Source organism: Phoxinus phoxinus (genome assembly GCF_949152265.1).
Source record: "Phoxinus phoxinus genome assembly, chromosome: 6".
NCBI lineage: Eukaryota > Metazoa > Chordata > Actinopteri > Cypriniformes > Leuciscidae > Phoxinus > Phoxinus phoxinus.
In genome coordinates, this window is record NC_136881.1 from 31218440 (window position 1) to 31245203 (window position 26764).

Sequence of the window (26764 nt, forward strand, 5' to 3'; positions counted from 1 at the left end):
TGAGATGCGGGTCATGCGGAATAGGCAATATATTATTTGTGGTTTACAGCACAGACAGTAAGCCTCGGTTACCTCAGAATAATTTTTAACATGCTCGAATCATCTCCACAATGGAATATAGTTCTGTTTGTTTTTCAAAAGTATTTTGTTACAAGAAAACAGAGTTATAGCTAGCTATTTATTTGGCTTTTAAAATCCTCCCTCCTCGCAAGAATCGCGGTTTGTATCGAATCGTGGGTCAGAAATCGGGATATGAACCGAATCGTGGGTTTGCTGTATCGTTACAGCCCTACTAGAAATTCACGATATTTTCATGCGTTAACACAGAATCATTCATGAGAATGTTTGAAGTTATTATGTGTGAACGAGAGATGATATATTCTTGTTAGAAGCCTTCCTTCTCTTCTGCCTCTGTCCTGTAATGTTGTGCAAAATAACTAACAATAAATGCACATGATCAAAGAAGGATTGGTTTATTAATTGCCCCCGCATGTGCATAGACGAAAGCATATGGGTTCAGATTGACCAGCACCCACCACCATCTCTCCTTCTCTCTCTCAGCAAAAAATAAACAAACAAACAAAAAAACTTGCCTCTCACTCTCTAATACAACTCATTATCCATTTGCTGAGAGCGTTGTTGTGTAATTGAAGGGTCGATACTAAACTGTTCCTCCTTCGTTATGTAGGAGGACATTCATTAATTGGGTAGATGATTCATCTAGATAATCTATATGCTCTCCCTGCCTGACCAGCTCGCAAAACCTCTAAAACTAGCAAATCAGACCAGGCTGTAAAAATACTCCAACTTAAGGAGGTATCTACACTTGCAGACTTCTGCTTTGATCATGAAAACACCAAGTGTAACTCCCCGTTGAGATAAAAGCGAGACACGTGGCAATCTGACCACTAATTCAACCAGGTGCATTACGCGAATCGTCCAACTGTAAATGTAGTTATTCAAGCAATGTACACTACCGTTCAAAAGTGTAGGGTCATTAAGATTTTTTTTTATAGAAAGTAAATTTTATTCACCATGGATGCATTAAATTGATTAAAAGTAACAGTACAGTGTTTTTTACAATGTTACAAAAGATTTCCAATTCAAATATGTGGAGAGCTCGGGTACGACTTACGACGAGTTAAAGACTAAATGGCATGGTTGCTTCAGCAAATGTGTCTCACGCTATTGTTAACACTCAATTCTAGGGTTGGGTTTAGTGTTTTCGTTATTTTCAAACACGATTAACCTTTTGGCGTCATTACATTTCCGAACTGCCGTGCAACATACGAACAACACGTAATAAAAGGTTGCCAGATTCATGTTTATCTGCTATGGATAAAACTGAATGCTCCTTTATCCTTCCTTGCTGGACATTTCACTTTGAAAGTGTCGCGAAATGTGCAAGAATGTAAAATGCAGAAATTTGAACATTTAACCCTGACGACGAAGAAGATGAGACGCATGACAGCTGTTGCCTTTTGTACCGCAATAGGCAAATCAACTTCTATGAGCCACGTTCAGCAAAGTTCATTGTGTTATATTTCCCTATATCACACGGGGGTTACCCAATACCCATACTGTAACTGAGCCACATTGTGTGGTGCATGTGACCATTATTTTCAGTATGTTGGTTGTTTGCTTTGCATCCCTTAACAGTAAAACAAAAAGGATGTTATACTGAGATGGATGAAAATTGCATTTGCTGCCATTGTAATTCTAAATCATACACCTGGCCCGCTGTGTTAAATCGATATTCGCACACGCTCATGTGAGCAGTCATGCAGAGGTAAATCCTGTGGGTAGATCAAGCACATGACATTTCCTGTGTTCTCAAGGTCACCAGCCTTGATTCTCTCTCAATGAAGCCTACAGATAAAGACAGATGACCCTGATATATACTAATAGAGGGACATTAAAGGAGAGAGCTCACCAAAATGCCTCGCCGCGCAGTTCACGGCAGAATAAATTACCCCTTCCATGCCTCTCCTTTGTTAAAATGATCACCCCATGCCTCTCGAGTAGAACTGGCATCTCATATTCACACATCACTTCACAATGTTCTGCTCATACTAATAGGACAGGACTTGAAGACATGAGAGGCGTCTATCATTGTGCCGGATGTCAGATGTGAAAATGTAAGTTTGATTATTAAGGCCCCCTTTGTAGAGGTCATTTTGACAAGTTCAGTAGTTAGTGACAGTCTAAGAGTGTTCACACTTGGCATGCGATTTCTCTGGTAGTGCGGTTCATTTGAATATGTTTGATCGCTGCCATTTGAACCCTGGTGCGCACCAAACAAGCAGGCCGAGACCGCTGAAAAGATGGGTCTCGGTCTGCTTCCAAATGAACTCTGGTGCGGTTCGAATGATATATGAATGCAAGACGGACCAAAGACATGAACACGAATCGAAAACGGGACATGATGTTACAAGATGTGACCCTAGAAAGGACAGAATGCTCACGTCATAGTCGTGATGTTGCCATCACAGTTCAGTACAGGCATCAGAACTGCATCTCCTCGCAGCAGATCTTCGTTTGTGTGCGTGACCGAGGGATTCCTGCTACTGTTTTGACTCCTTTACACATTTTATAAGCTCGACTAGTGCATTTATCCCAGCACACAGCATTGTTTTGGATGTTTGGTAAGTTCCATCTGGAAATATACTTCCTAAAAGCTTTTATAAAAATCTTTAGGTCCAGTGTCAAAAAGTAAAACGTTGTAGAGTTTCTCACCATCTGGGTTGTAACTTTATTAAGGAAAAAAAAAAAACATTGTACGTGAGTTTAATCAAATTATTAAAATAATCATAGCCTCAATCAGGATGTTTACATGGACAAAAATATAATTAAGACAATACTCTGATTAAGAAACTACTGTACCATATAAACAACAATTTCTGATTACCTTAATCTAATGTCATACTCGAAGTAAACACAAATCGAATTAAGACGTGACATATTTAGATTTTAGTCGCATTATCGAAGTGCATTATACAGTGCTCTTACATGCACCCTCATAATGCGATTATAATGGGATTTTGCCAATATTGCGAAAAAGAACACAAAGTTCTACTTTTGGTAAATATAAAGGCCATTGGATTGTAACTTTGTTGAGGGAAAGCAGCATTGTCCATGGGCTAAATCAAATTGTTAAATTAGTTAGACCCTCACTGATATGCCTATTTATTCCTTTAGAATGATGCCACGTATTCTGGCGACAGAATATTCCTTAACGGTGTCACGTTTTTGTGACAGGCGCAATTTCACTAGACAAGACAAGAGACTCATATGTGATGTTGTATGCTACTCGGTGGCCTGTGCTGTTTATCATTAATATGTGTGATAATAATAATAAAAAGTCAGAAGTTTATACAAAAAGTTTATATTGAATATCAAATATTTAACGTTTAACTTTGAATATCGAATGTTTAAGAATAAAATAAGAGGAATAGAGGAATATGCTCCTATGCTCACCAAGGCTGCAATTATTTGATATAAAAAATTACAATTTCTATTTTCATATATTTTAAAATGTAATTTATTCCTGTGATCTATTTTCCTGTGATCAATTTTCATCATTTTCATTACTCCAGTCTTCAGTGTCACTTTGTGTCAGTGATCCTTCAGAACTCATTCTAATATGCTGATTTTGTGCACAAGTAACATTTTGTATTATCAATGCTGAAAACAGGCCTTGGGTTAAATGCATGTTACATTCCCATACGAAAAGCCATTTCAAATCATAAAACCTCATGTTTTATGAATGAGGCTCATGCAGTGAATACACTAATTTTCTAAAACAAAAACAAAAAAACAAGTGTCTTAACATTAACAATATTCCCAGGTTGAAATTTACTTGAACAAACTCTCCGCATCTCGTTGCATTTACCCTGAGCATTCACACTGTCTGTCAGTGGAAGGGCAATTCCCACATGCTAGTCAACTTTAACAACCTTCAGATGCACTCTCAGCCACGACTGCCAGGGTGAATTTGTAATTAAACCTGCTGGTTAACAGGAACACCTGCAATGAAGGAAAAGATTTGGAGGAACGACGGAGAGATAGCAAATTCTAAATTTCATTAGAGATCAAGAGGACTTCAGAGGGCTTGTACGAGCTTCTGAGGATGAAACACAAATTTGCATTCAGCGCGGCTCTCCGTTGGTGTCTTAGAGACAGCTTTTCCAAGTAGGAAATATAATGAAGTACCTTCATATTGATGTTTTGACAAGGCACGGAGAAACATTGCACACGTAGGGAACAAACATCCATGCTTGAAAACAAATAAATCAATGGGGCTGGCCTTCATCCAGTTAGCTCAGCTTTTGTGTCCAATCCAAAAGGTGTATGTGTATAATTAAATGTGTATAATTATAATTATTTCAGGTTCAAATACTTTTTGGGGGCGGGACTATGTTTATCCAGCCAGTGAAAGAGAAGTGTTCATTAAATTAGTTTACAGGCCAATGACGTGCCATGAATGTATGAATTTATTCAGAAATATAGTAAAAATGCAGTTCATATTATGCAGTTGAAAAATCATGAGAATGTCATATCAAGAAAGGGATGTCAAAAGGCATGGCTCCCAAAAACGAAATGATATTTGTTTTAAAAAACACTTTTTTACTTCAAAACATTATACTGTATATACTTATACTGACACAGATATGGTAGTTTAAAATGTTCTACATTTTTTTAAAGTCTTTTATACTCACCAAGGATACTCACCTCATATTCTCACCAAAATGTTTATTTAATAAAAAATACAGTAAAAATGGTGAATTACATGATTTCTGAATATTTTCTTAAACATGGCATAACGTTTTTTTTATTTATTTAACGTATGAATCAACATTCATTTTTAAGAACGTCCACTTGTGGTTTAAACCTGCTTTTAAAAAGATTGTTGCTTGTTTTCTTTTTTTGTTTAAGTATTATTATTTTTTATAATTATGCACAGTCTTATAATGCATGCCATTGACAATTAAAATGGTCATTATTTTAGCAGTTTATTTGGTGTTGCAAGAGAGACAGAAATTGAAAATGAACTTTAAGAATAACACAAGCATCTTTTAGTATTCCCTGAAATGTACAGCACCACGATAAGCTCTCTCCATGCTTCCGTTTTCTTTTGTATAATTAACACGTTGCACTTCCCGAGGAGCAGAAAAGCTTCTCTTGGCTGCATTGAGGAACTGTCACTAGGTGGAGACCTTAATCTAGAGATGCAGAAGGAAGAAAGAAATTGGGTAAATGATGCATAAACATCGTCACAAAGCAAAGTCCTTGTCTTTGACTACTCTGGGAGAAGGGGATGCAAACCCAGACGAACATCATCTTTCTACCCCATACACACACACACACCAAAGCTGTACAAACAATATAGCCTAAAGCTATTTGTTTTCCTACTATATTTTCTTTTGGGGGATACGGGTAGCGGATGGAAAATGCAACCCTATTATGCCACGACCGTGTCCTTTTTGCTGAACCCTTGTGTTGTATGAAGTTTACTCTCATTAATAGAACTGCTGCTCTGCCACCACCAGTTAGTCTGAATCACTGTTGCTTGGCAACAGTGAAATACCTATCCCCTATTCCTCCTCTCAACATGGCAACTTTTTGTGGATAATCAATGTGTTATGTGCAAGGCTAAACATTGGTAGCATGATTAGCTGGAAAACGGTAACCCCCCCCACACACCCATTCTCTTCCAAAAAATTGCTTATGGAGGAAATTAATGCATGCAGTCAAGGTTATGACAAAGTGAATGGGCAATTTGCAGACATTGTTTCTTCCCCATCAAGTGTTTTATAAGTGCAGTCTGTGGTGACTTTTGGAGAAACTAAAGAGCATCTTTGTCTTCACTATCCTTAAGGGTGGGCACTGTGATAAATTTTTTTTATTTTACAGTATTTCACTAATTATTTATATATATATATATATAGTATCTCACAAAAGTGAATACACCCTTCACATTTCAGAAAACATTTTAGTATATTCTCAAGTGACAATACTATAGAAATGAAACTTGGATACCTGCACAGGTTGTTGCCGGGATCCTCTTCCACTCCTCCATAATGACATCATGGAGCTGCTGGATGTTAGACACATGGCGCTTCTCCACCTTCCATGACCCACAGGTGCTCAATAGGGTTCAGGTCTGGAGACATACTTGGCCACTCCATCACCTTCAACTTCAGCTTCCTCAGCAAGGCAGTTGTCATCTTTATGGTGTGTTTGGGGTCGTTATCATGCCGTTCGGCCCAGTTTCTGAAGGGAGGGCATCATGTTCTGCTTCAGAATGTTGGAATCCATGTTTCCCTCAATAAATCTCAGCTCCACAGTACCAGCAGCACTCATCCAGCCCCAGACCATGATGCTACCACCACCATGCTTGCCTGTAGGCAAGACACAATTTTCTTGGTACTCCTCACCAGGGCATCGCTGCACATTCTGGACACCATCTGAGCAAAACAAGTTTATCTTAGTATCATCAGACCACAGGACATGGTTCCAGTAATTCATGCTCTTGTACAGGTTGCTTTTAGCCAACTGTATGCGGGCTTTCTGGTGAGCCAGCTTCAGAAGAGGGTTCCTTCTGGGACGACGGACATGCAAACCGACTTGTTGCAGTGTGTGGCACTAACAAGCTGACCTTCCGCTTCTGCAACCTCTAAAGCAATGCTGGCAGCACTCATGCGTCTGATTTTTTAAGCCAGCTTCTGCACCTGACGCACAGCACGTGAATGTGAAATGTGAAGCAAGATAACCCAGGATTCTGTTAACACAGGGTTAATTATTTCAAGTGTGAAAAGCCCTACTATGTTGTCACCACGATATATATATATCATCATACCGCCCAGCCCAAACTAACCTTACATTTTTGCTTTGTTTTCCAGCAGCTTTGCTCACAGAGCACTGAGTCTTTCGTTTACAGAGATAATGTGGCTTGTGGTTCACGCGTGTTTGCTAGGTGACAGAACCCTAAGTTTGCTGGAGTGGCAGTGCCCCAGTTAAGCTCCCTAATAAAGCCTGACAGGCAGGCCTCTGCCCAGAATACTGATGCTGGCTGCCTGGCTGCTGGCAAGCTGATGGACAGGCACTGAGCAGTACTGGCTTACGCTGGCATTACCCTCACACCTGAATTTTAAACCACTAACTAAAGGATCTAATGCCTCAGTACCCGTTTGGCCCTGAACAGAAGCGAAACCTTAGTAATCCAAGTTTTACATCTCAGAAACCAAAGCTCGGAACTTGTTTCTCTACATTTGGTTGATGTTTTTACAAAGGTGTCATGATGTATCATGCTTCACAGACACAACAAATTCCTGTGCGCTTTCGATTTTGACCCATGATGTATGAGTCGTAGGAGTTTGCTGAACTTTTATTAGATGTGGAGATGTTGAAGGGATAAATCTTCCTCTAAGCACTTTGTTGTAGACATTTGTCAAATCTTGGCTATAGTGCTGGTTCACTAACACCATCACAGTCTCTCTCTCTCTCTCTCTCTCTCTCTCTCTCTCTCTCTCTCTCTCTCTCTCTCTCTCTCTCTCTCTCTCTCTCTCTCTCTCTCTCTCTCCCCTCCCTCTCTCCCCCTCCCTCTCTCTCTCTCTCTCTCTCTCTCTCTCTCTCTCTCTCTCTCTCTCTCTCTCTCTCTCTCTCTCTCTCTCTCTCTCTCTCTCTCTCTCTCTCTCTCTCTCTCTCCCCCCCTTCACGGCATTAATGCAACACACACACATATAGACTTTTTATTTAGTTTCCCACTCTCAGGCATCTGATTCCCCACAGTTCGCTGATTATAGAGGAGAGGAACATCAATTATTGAAGCCTGGTTTTCTATGAGTCATCATGATGTTGCTGAATTAGCCATCTTGACTATTTTCCCTCAGACTGTCTGCATTTCATCACGTCTCTGCAGCAGACAGTGTTCCTTAAAGGTATAGGTCACCCAAAATAAAAATAAAAAACTCCTATCATTTACTCATCGATTCAGACCTGCATGACTCTATTTCTTCCATTTAATATGAAAGGACAGATTCTGAAGAATGCCTCTAATTTTTTTTCATGCAATAAAAAACCCTACAAAAATGACAAAAGATCCATAATAGCAGTCGATACAACATGTGAGCAATACCCCAGCTCATCCAAAGTCATGTCAAAATTGGTCATTAGACAAGCAATCGGCATGGAAGATTAGTCAAGTCACAATTTTGATCACAAGTTTTTGATCACAAGCTTTAGGGTCTTCATGTAAAGTTTGTATCATACTTTGGTTAAAATTCCTCAATGGTTGTGTAAAACACCCTTTTTAACTCCTCAAGAACAGCTCTGTTCACAGCGAATCTGTTCGATGCATGTCTCTTTAAATGATAATGAGCAACAACTTTTTGGCTTTTTGAGGATACATTTTTTTAAAAATTTGTGGATTTTTTGATTGTATGGTGTGTCCACACACTGAAAAGACACATTTATATACAAAATGTTGCATCCGATGACCCCTTTAAAAGCAGTTGAAGAGTTTTTGACTGCATAAAAAATAATTTAGCACAAATGTGGCTATACTCCTCAACATCAGCTCTCACTGTCTTGATCACAGGCAAGGGATTTTGTCCAGGAATACTAAAATCAAAATGCTAAAAAAATAAATATAAAAATAAAGAGGTTCCTACTTCCTACCGCAAACTGCATTCATCAGATCTTGCTCTTCCAACTTCCAACTTCCACTCTGTGTGTTGCCTAGTAACGAACGTGCTTGCAGCGGGAACACGTAATTTACCCCGGAAACTAGTGATGCACTGAAATGAAAATTCTGGGCCGAAACCGATACCGAAAATTTTGGATGCACTTGGCCGAAAACCGAAACTGTAGCCGAAAATGGCTTCTTTTAAAAACTTTAATATAATTTATATTGCTTAATTTTTAATGGATCTGAAATGAAAAATCACAAACAATAGAATAATCATCAAACTTTTATTACCACTAACAGTTACATAACAAAACCTAAAATATTTTATATATTATATAATATTACATGCGCTTCATGAGGCACACGCGCGCGGTCTCTTGCTCTCTCTCCCTCTCTGCCATGCATGCGCTACACGGTTTGGAGCACTGTCTCGGTCTCGCGGGCACATTCGCTCTAGATTCCGGAGATTTTAACTAATTCGCGGGCATCAGTGAGCCGCTATCAATATGCGGGATACTCCCGGAACTTCCGGGAGACTTGGGATGTCTGTATTTCTATACTGAAATAATATCGGCATTATAATTATTGATTTTTCATTACGCAATTTTTTTGGTGCCCCCTCAGCTCTTGGTGCCCTACGCACAGCGCGTGGTGGGAGCGGCGGTGCTGGTCGTCCTCATCTGAAACTTTAAAATACTTCCATACCGCTGACATGCTTAATCTTTGCAGACGCGTGCAAACAGCTCGACCGTGAGTGAAACCTGCTTGAGCACGGAGGGGAGCGAGGGGTGGGTGATGAGTGATAACAGCTCGACCGTGAGTGAAACCCATGCGCTTGCGCGCGGATGGGAGGTGCGCGGTTGACATTAATTTTCGGTTGACATTTTCGGCTGGCTTTTTTATATTTCGGCCCGAAACCGATAATGCCATTTTCGGCGACCAAAATTTCGGTGCACCCCTAGCGGAAACGACTTATTCTAATTTCTGATTTGCTGGTAGCTGGCATTTAACTCTGTATAACTCGAGAGATTCAGAAAGCCCACAAACAGTTGGCTAAAAGCAACCTCTACAAGAGCATGAATTACTGGAACCATGTCCTGTGGTCTGATGATACTAAGATAAACTTGTTTGGCTCAGATGGTGTCTAGAAAGTATGGCGATGCCCTGGTGAGGAGTTCCAAGAAAATTGTGTCTTGCCTACAGGCAAGCATGGTGGTGGTAGCATCATGGTCTTGGGCTGCATGAGTGCTGCTGGTACTGGGGAGCTGTACCTCCGTTTGCCTGCGCCTCGTCCATTAATTGTATAGCGGGACAAGTTATCCCTTACTCCTCAGCGTGAGAAATACAAGGTGTGGCGTGTGAGCGTGTGAACGGGTTGAAATGTGTGTGTCTCACACCCAATGCGTGAGACTTGAGAGCCCTGCTACAAAGCCTCTCCTTCCGAAAAGCTCTGAGTGCTCTGATTGGCCAACATACACAGTGCGTTGTGATTGGTCAAACACCTCAAGCATTTGTTGGAAATGAAACGTCCCTTACCATAATCTCGAGCTTCAGCTTCCATGGCTGTTAACACACAGTTAATAATGTTAATAATGTTTTACCATATCAGTTCGAGTCTGAAGGCGGATTCTGAAAATGCGGATAATCAAGCGACCGATCAGAACCAAATTTGCAAGCATGACTTTAGCAAAATGTTTTACAGTAATGTACTTTCCCAGGTTCAGTAAGCTGCCCTCTGTAAAATGCGCTGTGGACAAGCTAACTTTTGGGTTTTACTGCAGGAACAGCGTTATACAGTAAATAAATCTTAACATCTGATTCCTAATTTCATTCCTTTTCGGAAGGCCAAATAAAGACGATTTGCTTTCGCACTACACTACAATTCACCGAAGCCTCATCTTCTCTCTTTGCGTTTGGCTTTGTGCGGCCATTATGCTAATATTTTAAATTATGACGTAGTGTCATATGTTTGCGGAAACAGATATAGTACATTACACAGTAAATAAAAAGGAAAACATGAAAAAGTTATCAAAAGACACCTTTAATCAATCTAATGTGCCCTTGCTAAATAAAACAAAATAGGGGTAGGTATGAATTTTTTAAATTTTTTTTATGTTTTAAAAGATAATTTCCATCACCATCTTTTCCACAACAGAATGTTGTTAAACACAAGGCGTAATTTTAAATATGTAAAAATTACGTTTGGTTCAGATTAATAATGACAGAAGTCTCCTGTGATGCATGTATATCCACAGGGTCAAAAGTGTCCCTGACCCAGCCGCACAGTCAGATATTAATATAAAAATATTTTGAATGTGCCATTTAAATTCTTTGACATTACCACAATGTAACATTTCATACATGGATCATCTTGGTCACTTGTTATGCTTAATAATCTCTTGCCAATTACTTAAGAATGACGGTTAATTAGTCATTATCTTTTAATTGCTGTATTGTAAAAATATTCTCACCCCCATCTCTAGTTATTTGAATAGAGACACGGATTACACTGCCGTGATATGAGGGAAACAGCCATAGCCCCCAGCTTGGTAATTTTGCTAACGAGTCATATTCTCATTTTGATTAGATTCATTTTTGTTTTTCCAAACTGCAGCCTGCGGGCAGGTTTTCTTCTTCTGTCTTTGCAGTTCTTTATGGTTGTGTGTGTTGCTGGCAGCTGGCAGAATCTTTTACAACAACTCAGCATGTTTGTTAGTGGAAAGTAGCTCATTTCACTGTTTACTGTTAAAAAGAGTGTTTGTTATTGCAACTAAACTGTTAAAGCGTGAAAATGGATTGATTGTACATTAGGGGGTGTTTCAATAAAATGGTGACAAAGGATCGCATTTAAACAAGGCCATGGCAAAAAGTGCAAAGTTTCTTCATACGTGTTTTGTTTTTCCCAAGGGAAAGTGTGTTATAGTGAGAGACAGGGAATGTAAAAAGGCCACTCTTAACTCTCATCAAACAGAAGAGCCACAGCTGACTGGTTGGTTATGTGATCAAGGGAACAAGTTAATCAACAAGTAAGTGCTGCACATAATTTGACTTCCCCAATCTGGCATATTTTTATCAGGGCTGTACAGCTCCAACACTGTGACCCCCGACAGCTGAATTAGCTCTTTAAAATGATGAAAGACTACCCAGCGAGTCTGAATAAATGCACTTTTATAGCGCTCTCCACCATCATTTGATTTACCACTACCTTGATCAATAAAAATACATCTCCATTTTCAGTGGCAAAAAGCAGGCGCTGATAGCGTAACATTAATTATGCCAGTTAAATTATATTTTGTAAAGGAGCCATGCTTATTCTGAATAGACAGCAATGACAACAGTTTAATATTAACTCTTTACTATAAGGTTTACATAAGTGATTGCTTTAGATATCATGAACTAACAAATTGTAATTATATTTTGGTAACACTACTGTACTTGAAGGAACAGTTCAGCCAAAAATGTACTCACCCTTCTTAACGATTCTGAGGTCTGCCATGCTTGAGCTCCTCAATGCCCAAGGCAGCAATGCAATGTCCATTGTATTTTATAACCTCAAGATTTCAGTTACACTGGAAAATAACTTATATTCTTATGGAGCATTAAATATTTACAGTAGTTATGTCTCTGGTGGTGATGTGTGTGGGTGGAGAAGCTTTGTGAAAACATGTACTAGTAATAACCAGACAAGAATTTATGACAAATTCAAATTTAATTCGACAAAGGCGAATAAAGGCGAAAAAGGCGACAGTGGCAAGGAACCAAAACTCAATCACGTGGCAGAATGGAGAAAAAAAAAACTTGGGAGAAACCAGGCTCAGTCGGGGAGCCAATTCTTCTATGGCCAACGAACGAACAGTGTATGATTATGATTCAGGCAGCATTACAGGTCACAAGTCAGATTGAATTGGAACATTCAGAATATTATCCAGTTCCATCTGGTTGAAGATCGGAGTCATCACACCGGTAGTCGGGTTTGTTGAGGATCAGTGCCGATGGCTGTCGTGTCGATGAGGCCTTCACAGGACACAACCTTTACTGACACTTCAGGGATGTGCCTGTGTCTAGGCGCAGGTCCTCCATCTGATCTGGATACGGCACGGATACGGCTGACTACATCATGCGTTGGGGTCGTGTCTACTGTACACGCAGGTCCACCACTAACCCTTTAGTTAATGTCTATCATAATTCATTTGTGTACATTTTTAAAACTTGAAATGTCATAAATACCTTATTATATGCATTAATGAACATTAACCTAGATCAATAAATTCTGTATTATATGCCTTTTATAATATAAAAAATATACAAATAAATAAAAAATATTACAAATATGTTAATTAAATGAGTGGAAACACTTTGCAGTAGGGTTCCATTTGTGTATATTAGTTCACAACTAACATATGAAAAATACTTTTATTTATTTTAATTAATATTAATTTGAAAATGTACTAATACATTATTCAAATCAAAAGTTGAATCTGTTTATATTATTGAATTGACCTGAGCTAACTAACAGTTGTATTTTCAACCTAATGTTAACAAAGATTAATAAATACTGTAACAAATGTTAGTTAATGCATTAAAAGAATAGTTGAAAATTGAAATTATCCCATAATTTACTAATTTAACCTCAAACCATCCCAGGTGTATATGAGTTTCTTTTTTCAGGCATACATAATCAGGGTAATATTAAATAATATCCTGGCTCTTCCCAGGTTTGTAATGGCATTGAATAGTGCCTGAGTTTTTGAAGCTCCAAAAAGCGCATCCATGCATCATAAAAAGTAATCCATAAGACTCCAGTGGGTTCAAAAATGCTTTCTGAAGTGAGGCAATTATCTTTTGTAAGAAAAATATAAATATTTAAAACTTAGAAATAAACTGTAATCACTGGCTTGTAATCACATAGGATGTTTGACGTATCCATAAATAAGCTAAGGTGAGAATTGATGAACGCGGAAGCCCAGAGGATAGAGCAAAACAAAATGCCAGTCATGAATTAGAAGTCTAAAAACAGAAGTTTGAAAGAAAAATTATTTTGATAAAAGAGAAGAGGAACTTCGTCCTACTTCTTACGTCGGGTCAGAGGTCACCCTTCCGCTGGAACTCAACTCAATGTGAACAACTGTACTGCCGCGAAAGTAACTCATATACACCTAGGATGGCTTAAACGGACTACAACAGTATTATATTGGAGTAAAGCTCTTTTCCTCACTCACGCTGCAATGTTTCCCCTACCATTTTATGTATTTATATATTCATATATATATGGGCTGTGAAACGATTAATCGCGATTAATTACATCCAAAATAAAAGTTTGTGTTTACATTATAAATGTGTGTGTACTGTGTATAATTATTCTGTCTATAAATGCATACACGTGCATGTAGAAAAAATAGTTATTTATACTGTATGTAAAATATTTATATAATATAAATTGTATAAAAATCTATATACAATATATACATGCAAATATTTCTTAAATATATACAAGCATGTGTTTGTATATACTGTATATATTATATATATATATATATATATATATATATATATATAATTATACACACACATATTTATTATGTAAACACAAACTTTTATTTTGGATGAGATTAATCGGGATTAATTATTTATATATATATACACATACGGATGCGCAAGCTCCATACTTTAGCGGCTATGATTTTCGCGATGCAGAAAACACGGACAGAATCGCGGAATCCAGTAATAAAAACAGAATTTGTAAATGTTTTGCTGAATAAACAAAAAATCAGTTCAGTACACTTGAAATCAAACCGCGATAGAGACGTGTGTGAATATTAAACCACAAAAGACTAAATACGAATCCTGCATGATCTGTGTGAATGAATGGTCATCAGACGACGCACAGACTGAAGTGTGTGACGCTCCTGCTGTTTTTTTGCTTATATGAGGACACACAATAATACATGAACTTCACCTCCAGACCCGCTCTGAAAGTCACTTCGTAAGCATTTAACCGCTTCATTTGAGAAAAACTATCATCATGTCAAACACAAAGAAACTCAAAGGTCTTCAGGGCAACCCGGCAAAATAAAAGTTCGGTTTAACTTGACAGAAATATATTACTGTTGTACAGTAGAATTTAGATAGGTCTCAATGGAATAATTATACTAACACAAATACAAATAAATTATCATCAAAACTTAATTTTTTTAAGGAATAATCAATTTTTCATCCATGTTTTCATTTGAACAGTAAAGCTCATTGTGCAGCACGTTGTTTGACAAAAATTGTATATGATAAAAAAAAAAAACATTATTGTTTTATGTCTTCATTTGATTACCAGAAAAATAATACTGAATTTCTGTGAAAATTTTTTTTTATTTATGTATTTTTAAAAATGTTTTTAAAAGAAATGGAATGTTTCATGATTTAAATTAATTAGACATCCTTTTTGATTACTAAAAATTTTACACCACGTATCCGCGACACTAGTAGTTTCGGGGGGTCTACCACCCCCCCTGAAAAAATTCCTTGGGAAAACACTGACACTGGTAATGACAGGGAGAAGTTGAGGAGAGAGAAGTGTGGGCAAATACCGAGTCTCGGGCACTAACTTTAGAGAAGCAAAATTAGAGAGGGGTTGTATGTCAGAGATGCATAAATTTGGCCGATGTTAGCAGGTCCTCTGGGACCCCCACAGCAATTACTATCAAAAGCGCTGTTTTATTTTGCCGCAGTCCGCTTCCCCAGAGCCGCCCGCACGCCGCTCCTCATCACTGCTGCAATAAATCAATTTTCATCCTTCTGCCACCACTGCCACTTTACCAGTACACACATACACACACAGTCTCTGTCTCTATTTTAACCACTCATTCCCCATAAGGGCTTTCCCTTCCTCTTATACACAAATATGACAGACTGACATCCTGCCCAGCATACAAACTAAGTAATACTCACTATTACTCACAAACGCATACATATAAATGCATTTCTAAACCGACTCAAAAATCAGAAATCATATTAATGAAAGGACTCCAAATGAATATCCTTTTCAAACTCGATCAAGTATTTTTGATTTGCAGATTCAGACATATTGATACTGTTGTCCCTTTTTTTTTTTTTTTGCATGTGGGTTTGGAGAAAAACAAGTCAAGTTGTTTCTAGTGCAGAGATGTGATTTGTTTGTAGCTTATTCAATTGCATCATACTTAAAATAGAGTTGATTTATTTTTTATTTAATACATACAGTAAAACAGCAAAAACAGTCTTTCACTTATCTTAGAAAGCAAGGCTTTACTGCATGATGTGCATATTTAGAATTAGGTGGGAACCAAACTTAAGGTTAATCAGCAGTTCAAAAAGCCATATTGGTGTAATTTTAGACAAAAAATTAATTGCATTGTGCCATCTCAAGCCATATTGTAATTATACCTTTCAAAAAAGTTGTCATAGAATATTTTTTTGTCTGTTTTTTAAGAAAGTCTCTTAGGCCCTGTTTACACCTGGTATTTAGATGCGTTTTGGATCGATCGGATCACAAGTGGACGACACTAAATACAGGTGTAAACATTATCTAAAACATTTTGAGCTTGTCCACTTTTCAACCACTTCCAGGTGACAAATGTATTCGACCAAATTGCTTCCATAGTGTAAATGCTCATGTGGTCGAACGCGTTCGAACATCCACAAAAGACCTAATGTATAGGCTAATCATTATGGGAAGCGCGGGATTTAAACTTTGTCGGCTGAAGACCCAAGTTTGGTTTGAAGATGAAAACCGTACCAAGCACAACGTTCTCTCCCCATTCCTGATATTTTAACAAAACAAAAAAATTTGGTTTTCAGAAATGACAAACTGTTTTTCTATGTAAAAAAAAAAAAAAAAAGTGTTTATGAGTTTGGAAAAAAACTATAAAAATAAAAAGATTTTTATATTTTGGAGATGATAAACTGGTAAGAAAAGTTAGAATCAGCTAATGTGTTTTTTTGTTGTTGTTTTTTGTTCTTACATGAGAGACAGGAATGGTAGCCATGTTGTAGCATGACAACCTCTTATTTGGATTTGAGTAGACTTGTTCACCCCAGTGTCTATAGTGATTAAGGCCTTATTTCAAAAACTCTGCATGCCACCATTGACATTTTCTGTGATAGTATGATTTTTCATTAACAAAGCCACAAGTGTAGGCTACCCATTGTGACAATTCATGGGTAACATATCTCAGATGCTGTTTCTGCCATACAGCTTATGAGATCGGATTGTTGAGACTTAAATGTCAAGTTGCGGATCTGCGTAAGTGTCCTTGTTGGTCTGAGCTTTGATAGGTTATTTGAATCTGCTTTGTCGCAGAGTCCACTCTGATATTTGGTGGAGCTGGGTGTTTGCCTGCATCCCTGGTGACAGGGAAGTGTCTCATTTAGAGCTTTTCTGAGTAACCGGTGAACAGAAGCACTCCCTGACTCAACTTCATCATGTAAAGCGTTGTCAAAGAAGTAGGGGGCTTTACTGGCTCAGAGGAACAAGCTCTGGAACCATGCTGTGTTCTGGGAAATGACAGCAGTCTTGGAATAAATAAAACTCTCAAAATCAATCTGGGAAAGACATTATTTGTGTACTCGTACCAAAACAGCATGTAATACATTTGGATGGGATTATATAAATATGCATTTCGTGTTTTATAAATTCATGAGTTGAATTTACACTTTCTGTTTTCTCAGAATATTAATTATTGAGCAGTCTAAATATAAGATTTCAGAGCCAGTAAAGCATTCCGAATGCAAGTATAGTAAATTTAAATTTCGTATTGTCAACTCAAGTTAGGACAAAAAGGCTTCAGTCGGCGAGTTGCCAACTATCTCAGTGGTTGTCCCCTTAAATGGATACTTCAATCTATCCTGCTTTACCCCCATTTTTTTCTGCCGTGTCTTTTTTTATCATTCCCTTTTTACTTTGTGCTTGCCAGCTTCTCCAGCTTGGTGTACCACATTATGCTTTGTCCTCAAGTGATCTTCAGTAAACAGCCTGAAAAAAACTGATTAAACCTAACAAATTATAGCTAAGCCCCTGTTGACTTCAGGTGTTTGCCCTTAATCCCCATCAAGATGGCATATGAAGACTCCAGCCCTGTTTGGCACTGCCACCCTGTGCATTTTAGGATGAAGTGGACCAATTTATGCATGTCTAAAATTTACAGCTTTATGGATTCCAGGAATAATCGAGCTCTTTCAAGAAGTGTCCAAAGTGCAGGCAAAAGCTATTTAAAAGTGTTGCAATTACTCTACTCCATTTTCTTAACCCTCTTTTGTTTAGGCGTTGAATACATTTTGAGGTAAACAAATCTCTCACCATCGAGGGCCTGTGGCATGTTTTACAAGTGGCTCAGGGTACGGCCATCAAATTGATCTAAAGTAAAGAGCTGCAGATGCATAAACTATTAAACCCACCTAGATAGACATTTGCATCCCATCTCTCCCTTGAGTAATTTCTTTCTATCTCTTACAGTCCTTTTCCACCCACTTTCTATTCCTCCCTCCAGGACCCCACCCCACACACACACACACAAACAAACAAAAGACATATTTCTTCTCTTGCTCAACCTTTGACAATTTTACCTTGTGGCCATAAAGCATCTAATAGTCTGGAACGCCACAGTTCCAAACCCTTAGTCTGCACATCTACAGGTACTAATGTATAGTATGTCTCACCTCAGTGCTCAAGGTTTAAACAGAACAAGTGTTTGGTTTGATGGCCACTAGACGGCACAGGTTTGAAAGCGATCTCCTTCCGCTGGCCCACACTAAAGATTTTTAAAATCTCATCAGATTTGTGTTCCTGTAGTATAGTGAGTGGAATGCCGCAATGTGACCAAGACAGCATGCCACACACTAAAATATTTCATTCACAAACAACTCCCAACTGTGAACACAGGAAATCTTGCAAAACCTCTCGCCCTCAAACGTGACTTTAGAGTAGGGCTGCACGATATTGGAAAAAACATTGTGCAATTTTGTTTTTCTGCAATATAAATCGCTTTCAATTAAATTCAACATTTGGTTAAAACAATATTGGATTGTTTTGACAGTTATACCATTTATGGAGACCTTTTACAGCCTATACTCCATTTCACAGATTGTCATATCTTTGCGTGTTGTCAGACAACTGCTGAATTGGAGCATGGGGCCCAGTTTGAAGCCTGTTAAACGGCCATGTGGCATCCACATAAAGAAGATTGATCCTCGGTGTCCCATTGAAGATGACCAGCCTTACTACAACACAACTTAACCTGCACGCACAAGGCTGCCACGCTAGTATATCTGCCACCTAGAATCACATTAACCACTAACATTTTGACAAGAGCTGTTTGTCAGTCTCAAGCCTGATAAGGTGGTGAGAGACTTGTCTGGAAACTTCTGCTATTGTTCAGCCCATCAGGCCTTCCCCACTGACATGAGGCCATAAATGTGTCTAAATCTGAATAGTGGCTGTAGGACAAAGCCTATGTGCTATGTTATGCCCATCCATCTTTCGTGGTTTTTAAATTGTTCATTGAAAGACAGCCGTCAAGATGAGCTATATATTATGTGGTTTATTGAGATAGATGCTATCATTAATTATCAGTTTTCTTATTATCCATTTGAACTAATTTATACACAAATTTGGGCTTTACAGTACACAAACCTTTTCTTACTGCACACATTTTATTTCCGCAAATATATCTAAAACCACTGATTCAATTCACTGCATGGTGAAGGTCACAGTTCTACACGAGGAATGAATGAATAATTAAAATGAACAAGTATACTTGTAATCTGGTTTGGATTGGTAAACACCAGAATGGTTTTGTTTTTATTATTTTTTATGCTGTTCAGGATGAAAACAAAAACTAAACTGATTTGAGTGGGGTATGCCAATGCATCATATTTTGCTGCCTATCTTAGCAAAGCAGTAGTATTTGTTCTCTTAGCAGCTTGTCAATCGTCAAATCCTTCGTCATGTCTGTTTAGGCTCAATGTTGGTAAACGGCCAAGATTACAAGAACTTGGGTGATATTTTGCATGCTGTAATGCTGGATTAAACACCTATTCTTTGTGCGCTGTAGACAATAGAGTCTGTCTGGATGGCTGTAATTAAAATTAGTCATAGAGAAAATATGGATTTTCTCACGCAGTCCAGTATTCTAAAGCAGAGCGGGTGTGAAATTGAGAAAATGGTGGCTGTACTTTCTCGGTCCACCGCCTCAGGCAGCAGTGCTTAGAGAGAAACCGATTAACTCACCCCAGGCCAGCCATGACGGACGTGGCGACCCAACAGTCGGAACAAGTCAAGCTTGCGCCCCCCGCGTTCATTCTAAACGCATCCTGTCAAATCTGAGTTGAATTTAACTGATGTCTTGCTGCCTCTGTCTCGCCTCACACTGTGTATCAGGAAACATGGTTTAGACCAAGAGATTTTTAGACCCCCCTACTCGGAGTCGTCTCTGAAGAACACTTGTGGCTTCTTACCTCTAAATGCTGGGTGGTTTCAACCCATGTTTGGGTCATATATGGACAAACCCAAACCATTGGGTTTAAAAATGTAATTAAAAGATGTATACCAACGGTTGGGTTTTGTACATATTTGACCCACATATGGGTTGAAACAACACAGCCTTTTTTTTATAGAGTGTAGCACAAATAAAGATTAATAGGTCAATAACATTGTTCATTTGTTTCTAGATATATTAATTTGTAGTATTTAGTAAATCAGTAAACATGTAATTTGTTCCTAAATTGACCTAAATACATTTTGTATATGATGAGAATGTTTTTAATTTCTGAATTTTAATAATTTTGTAATAATTTTTTTAATAATAATAAAAAAAAAGTCTGGCTGGGTAATACTACCGTACATTATTGTACATTTTTCAGTAAGGACACATTAAATTGCTAAAAAAGTCACAATAAATACATTTTCTAATGTGAAATATTTATATTTTAAATAAATTGTTATTTAGATAAAAATAAAAATCAGTTTATTATAATTATAAAAAAATATTTAGCAGCTTATTAGATTGAATTCTGAAGGAATTGGAATGGTATTCTAAAATACATTTTAAAATATTTGGAAAGTATTTTCTATCTATCTTTTCTATTTTAATTTGTAATAATAATTTACAATATTACATATCAAATATTATCAAATAAATGCAGCCTCAAGTTGTGTGTGTGTAAGATGTATTGTGTGTAATATATGTGTGTGTGTGTGTGTGTGTGAGATGTATTGTGTGTAATATCTGTGTGTGTGTGTGTGTGTGTATATATATATTCCTTTTCTTCATCAGACTCTAATTTGTCATTGACCCTAATATCGGGAAATATCACTTGAGTTTCGGATAAGTTAAAATATCTCATCTCACTTTCTGTTTCCCCCCCGAGGCACTTTGTCTATATTGAAATGTCAAGTCTATCCCTTAGTAAGCAAACATAGGAGGACACAATGAGACAAGCATCAAGGAGAAAAAAGTTTACCATCACTTATTCTCCCAATAGGATCTTTACATTGCAGAAGTCTCTAGATGGCTGAAAATGTCATTTTGCACTCAGCCTCTGGAGTCTAACTCGGTATTTCAATTTACAATGACTGAGGCAACTGAGGCCTCTTTCTGGTTGTCCGCGATATACTTGCAATGCATGTCATGTCAAAATGCAGCAAGTCTTTTATTATTTTTTTGTTTTTCTTGTTGTGAAGGTGAACGTGAGCAGGTGGAAGATGCGTCTGTGACTGTACTCGTCTGTCATGTCAAGCATATCCAACATTCTATGAGATTCTGATCTGGATGCGTGTGTGCAGCTCCTTTTGAACATCAGGCATTGTGCGCATGGTGTGTGTCAGTGGGGTCTCTACATGTCATGTTTTTATACCAGATATTGGCACGTTAATATCTTCACACAACCATATATTATCTGTTTTTATTAGATAATCCCTGCTAACTTCTTAGGCCTTGACATCTGCCTAAAGACTTAGGATATAGTCATGGATCACAACTCGGATTTTCTTTCTCTTTGGTGTGTGTCTGTGCGCATACAAAACACAATCTTAGTGATACTGCAATGGAGAGACTAGGATAAATACATCAACTGCTTTTCTGTTGTTGTTTAGTAACTCCACTCGGAGGAAGATTCATGCATTCTATTATCGGAGAGGTGAGGATGTTCAAAGATGCGGGAAATTTTTCAAATCACACGGTTCTGTATCTGTAAAAAAGAGTGCAGAAATAAATACATTTGAACAGGAATGGAGGGGTAAAATCTTGTTAATTTTTTGGTTCTTCTCTCTTCGTTTCTCTCTCGCTTTCTGACTACTGATGTGTGCAAATTATAATGTAATGTGTTTAAATGTTTACTGGAAATCATTTAATCTAAAAAATGCTTGCATGAAGGAACTGCCAGCAAACGTGATTAGATTATTCATTCCCGAGCATCTCAAAACAAATGTATATTCTTTCTTCTGCTCAGTATTTAGAGTAGCTCTCGATGTTAAGGCTTCATTTGATGTTTTTTGAGTCTCAGTTCTCACCATTTTATGGCGTAGTTCTGATAGGAGATGTCTGATAGAGTCTGTGTCTGATAGACATTTATTTAAAGTTCATTAACTTAACTGTCACATTCACCTCCAAAACCTTCAAAATTAATAATTGGGTCCATATTCCCTTAAAAAATTATATATATATATGTATATATATCGTCTCTGTCAGGCAAAACCCTTGGAAGTCCAAAACAGCTACTTTTCAGGAAATGAAAAAAAAAAAAACATATTTTTAAAAGTTGATATTGTGGCTTTATATATGGTCAGACTTGCATGTGCCATTGTATTATAAACGTTTTACCAAAATCAAGCTCAAATGAAGTTTCTAGGTTCTAAAATATGAAGTGCTATGCACAGGCTATTTATGACAGCATTGGCTATGACTCGACAAGATATGCTAGACTAAGACACTCTTCTCCTCTCCTCAAATGCATTAATTTTGCACCTTGATGGGGTACATTATTTTATTTGTATCTCAAACCTGTTCTGCATATTTACACTGCTCTGTTTGATCTGTGGATGAAGTCATTGGATGGCACATCAGAATCGCCCTTGATTATTCATTTGTACACAAAGACAAGCGTGTGCATATTTCTTCTCCTGTTATCACTTGTACAACACTGGCAAGGGAAATACAGTTTTCTTTAGTCTGTTTGATTTGTCTTATTTTTGCAGTTCCCGTATTTATATTGGTTTTGCCAGATGCTCTCAGCATCTATGATGAGACCTAAATGGTGGAAGAACAAGCAGAGAAACTGACATGATAATGTCATACGACACTCGTAAATGTTCATACCCTGATATTAAATTGATCGTCATATTTCACATGCAGTTATTTTATGTTATTATGACAATTGTATGTTGACTCAAAACTCAGTGGAGGGTGTGATGGGGGCAGATTAGCTGTTCAAAGCATATTCATGATAATCTCAACAGGTGTCATAACATGTAACAAATGACAAAGATCAACCAACGTCGCTGAGCAGACTTGCACTGTAAATAACAATAGGGACGTTATAGCGCTCTGGCCATCTGGAACTGTGTAGGAATTCCTGCTGGGATGATCCACCTGTGTGACACCAGTGTATTACATTTATTTTCATATTTAATCCTGGCTCAGTCAGTCTAACTCGTTCTGCTAAACAATTTAGGCAGTAATTGTGAAGGGGTTGGAGGGAATGTTGATAAATCTGAGGTCCAACTGTCAATGAGCCCAAGCCATGGCTCATTTTAGTCTCAAGTTTAGCTGTATATCATCATTTCTTCACACTCAGACAGATGTAGCCTCTCAATAATCATCTATTAGCAAGAAAACAAGGAAGAGTATGTCCATACAAAGGTTGGGCTGACAGTCTTAGGGGGAAGACGTCGATACTTTTGTGATGAGTGTTGGCTAATACTTGAGACCATAGATATCACAAATTGTAACTATTTTATACTTTGTTTTATAGTTAAATATAAGATAGATATCCTAAATTTAGGAATGAACGTTTGGTGTGAGATTAAAGTCTATACTATATAAAAGTAAATTTGAAGAGTTGCAAAAGTAAATGATGAAACTTTTAAGCACTTTTAATATGACTTTCATATAACAAAAAGAAAAGCAAAGTTCTGTTCTGTTAGTTTTAATAATAAAAAAGATTCCTTTAGTTTAAGAAACACCCACCTGCTTTATAACAAGCACATTCAGTTCAGACCAAATCATTGCTGCAAGGGTGAGGAAAGTCTACACTACCATATCTGCAGCAGACGGCATTTTTTCCCTAAGTAAAATTCTGTCTCTAATTAACCACACATTTAAGGGAGTTCTGTGTAGCTGGGGACATTTTTGCCTCAAATGTTACTAATATTACATGGCTTTGTTGTTTATGGTTTAAATTATTTGTTTGCTCTTTGATCTTTATTTAATTATTATTATTATTTTGTCTACCAGTTCAGATAAGATTGACATGGATTCATGAAGACGATTCATGACCGGCAGCTGGACAGGACACGGCAGGACTGGAACAGGCAAGGCACACTGGCAACACCCAACGGGAAACATTAGACAATTAACTGCCACAAGACTGCAAATACAAGGAGAATAAATAGGGAGCAAATAAGACGGGTAACAAGGGAGGACAGGTGGGGCAAATAAACCAATAATCAGATAACAAGAAGGGCGGGTTTACTACAATGGACAGCAGAGCACATGGGACAAAGAAACAAAGAAACACCAAACAAAACAATAACAAGAGCACATGGTCAAGCGAACATGATCAAAAGCCATGTGCCTAAAAAAACAAGACACAAATACACAGCCAATGAGAGCACTGGCCAACTGCATATCCACACAAAACATGATAATATGAAAGCACGCAGCCAATGAAAAATGCAGAAGACAAACACATGGAGCTTGTAAGGGGAATAGGGGGAGGGCCAAGAGGAGGAAGACATCCTTCCTCTCCACAATGGTACTCAGACTGCCAGAAGGACAGCATCCCCCCCATCTCCCAGGCATGTCATTACGTTGCTGTCTTGCCACCAGCCAATCGCTGCATTGCTGAACAAGTATCGATATATCTGCCCTTTCCAATTTACACAATAACGTGTAGTAATCTCAGGCAACTTAATCCAGATATTTTAATCAAATCCAAGTTCTTTTGAAGAACCAAAGATTATCCAAAGACTTATCCAAAGATCAGTTATCATGAGTAGAAGATCTGGCATGTCAAAGAATCTCAGATATATTAAGCGAGGTACGAAGAATGGACGTGTTGTGCATTCAGAGATGCTCTTCTGCAGACCTCGATTGTAATGAGTGGTTATTTGAGTTACTGTTGCCTTTCTATCAGCTTGATCCAGTCTGGCCATTCTCCTCTGAACTCTGGCAGCAACAAGGCATTTTTTCTCACAGAACTGTCACTCACTAATTTTCTAATTTTTGGACCATTCTCTGGAAATCCTAGAGATGTTTGTGTGTGTAAATCCCCTAGATCAGCAGTTTCTGAAATATTCAGACTAGTCCGTCTGGCACCAACAACCATGCCACGTTCAAAGTCACTTAAATCACATTTCTTTTCAATTCTGATGCTGTTTAAAGTTCAGCAGATCATCTTTCTTAATATGCGTTTTTCAGCGATCTTGTTTTCTTGTGTTCTCGTACTTTGTCATCATCAACCGTCGAAGTTCGATTCCAATACTCAAGAACTCAATTACAGAGGACACATGAAAGTGCCCCGGATGTGTTATTGATATCCAGGATTCATCGAATGCAGACTTGAGAGAAACGAACCGTTAAAAATCCTAGAAGACGCTGCGGGCAGTCTAGGTACGGTACGGAAGTCTGTAAGCTTTAAACTTCTAGTTCTCACTTAAGAGATTCCTACTGCAAACTCGAGATACGTAACAGCTCGTGGAAGTAAACATTTGTCAGTCTCTTTTGCTTAATTTTAATAAAGTGATACAGACCTTAAGAAATCAGCAGTATTTTTATTGGCATACTAAAAATAATCTTAACAATGACAAAGCAGTAAAACAGGCTACTAATTTTCATAAATACACACGGTAAAATAAAAAAGATAAAAACTTATATGAAAACAATGTCTATAATAATACGAGAGAAATGTTTAATAGTTTGTGACATTTGTTTGTGATGTTATATTGTATTAAGCGTGCTTTGGTCGTTAATCGCTGTTTGCTGAGATGGTCAGTTAATCAGCAAGATCGCGGCACATCTCAATTCTCACACAGATGGGTTCTGTATGCGCGCGTCTGTCCGCGTTCGTTCTTTTAAGGACGCCTGGTAAGACCGGTCTCAACGAGAATGCAATTCCGTTCTTTGCGTTCTTGGAATTGAGAAACTGCCCATGTCTACATGTATAAATGCATTGAAATACTGCCGTGTGATTGGCTGAGTAGATATTTGCCTTAACGAGCAGTTGAACAGGTGTACCTATTAAAATGGCCTGTGTGTGTGTGTGTGTGTGTGTGTGTGTGTGTGTGTGCGCGTGTGTGTGTGACAAACACACAAGACAAACAAATTTCTGCGTACATCTGTTTCCAAAAATAAACAAATGAAAGCGTTCAATTTAAGAGGACAGTTTACTCACAACGGACCTATTCATGAAACACTAGCAGAGCGAATTTCTGTGTAAATCATTGTACAAATCCATTTGTGTGTTTCTGTTCTTCTGGTCTTTGGTGTCATCAATTTGAATACCATGCCCCAATTTGCATACTACTTCTGATTCCACACTTCTCACATATCTGTCACAACAAACTTGAATGCAATGAATTATTTACATGTTCCATTAAAAAACCTGTTTCAAAGTGAACCCCTTTAACCCCACCGAGAGTGTTTTATGTAAATGTGTCTTTGTGTGCTTTATGGAAGAATTTAAGGAGTGTTTGTGTACAACAGTTACTGTCCAGCATTTGTACTACACTGTTAGTTCACCCAAACATAACAATTATGTTATATACAGTAAAGCAAATACTTTTCAGAAGACTTGGTTTGAACCATTTAATGATTGATTTTACAATCTGTATGT

General features: G+C 37.9%; 1 long non-coding RNA gene across 1 annotated transcript in view; it reads left to right on the top strand.

Moving 5' to 3' along the window:
- LOC307000489 overlaps positions 1 to 26443 on the top strand; it is a 69100-nt gene extending 42657 nt beyond the window's left edge. Inside the window, exon 4 of the long non-coding RNA XR_013798044.1 lies at positions 24166 to 26443. This is a non-coding gene — a long non-coding RNA (uncharacterized lncRNA). The remainder of the gene's footprint in view (positions 1 to 24165) is intronic.
- Positions 26444 to 26764: the final 321 nt, after the last annotated feature.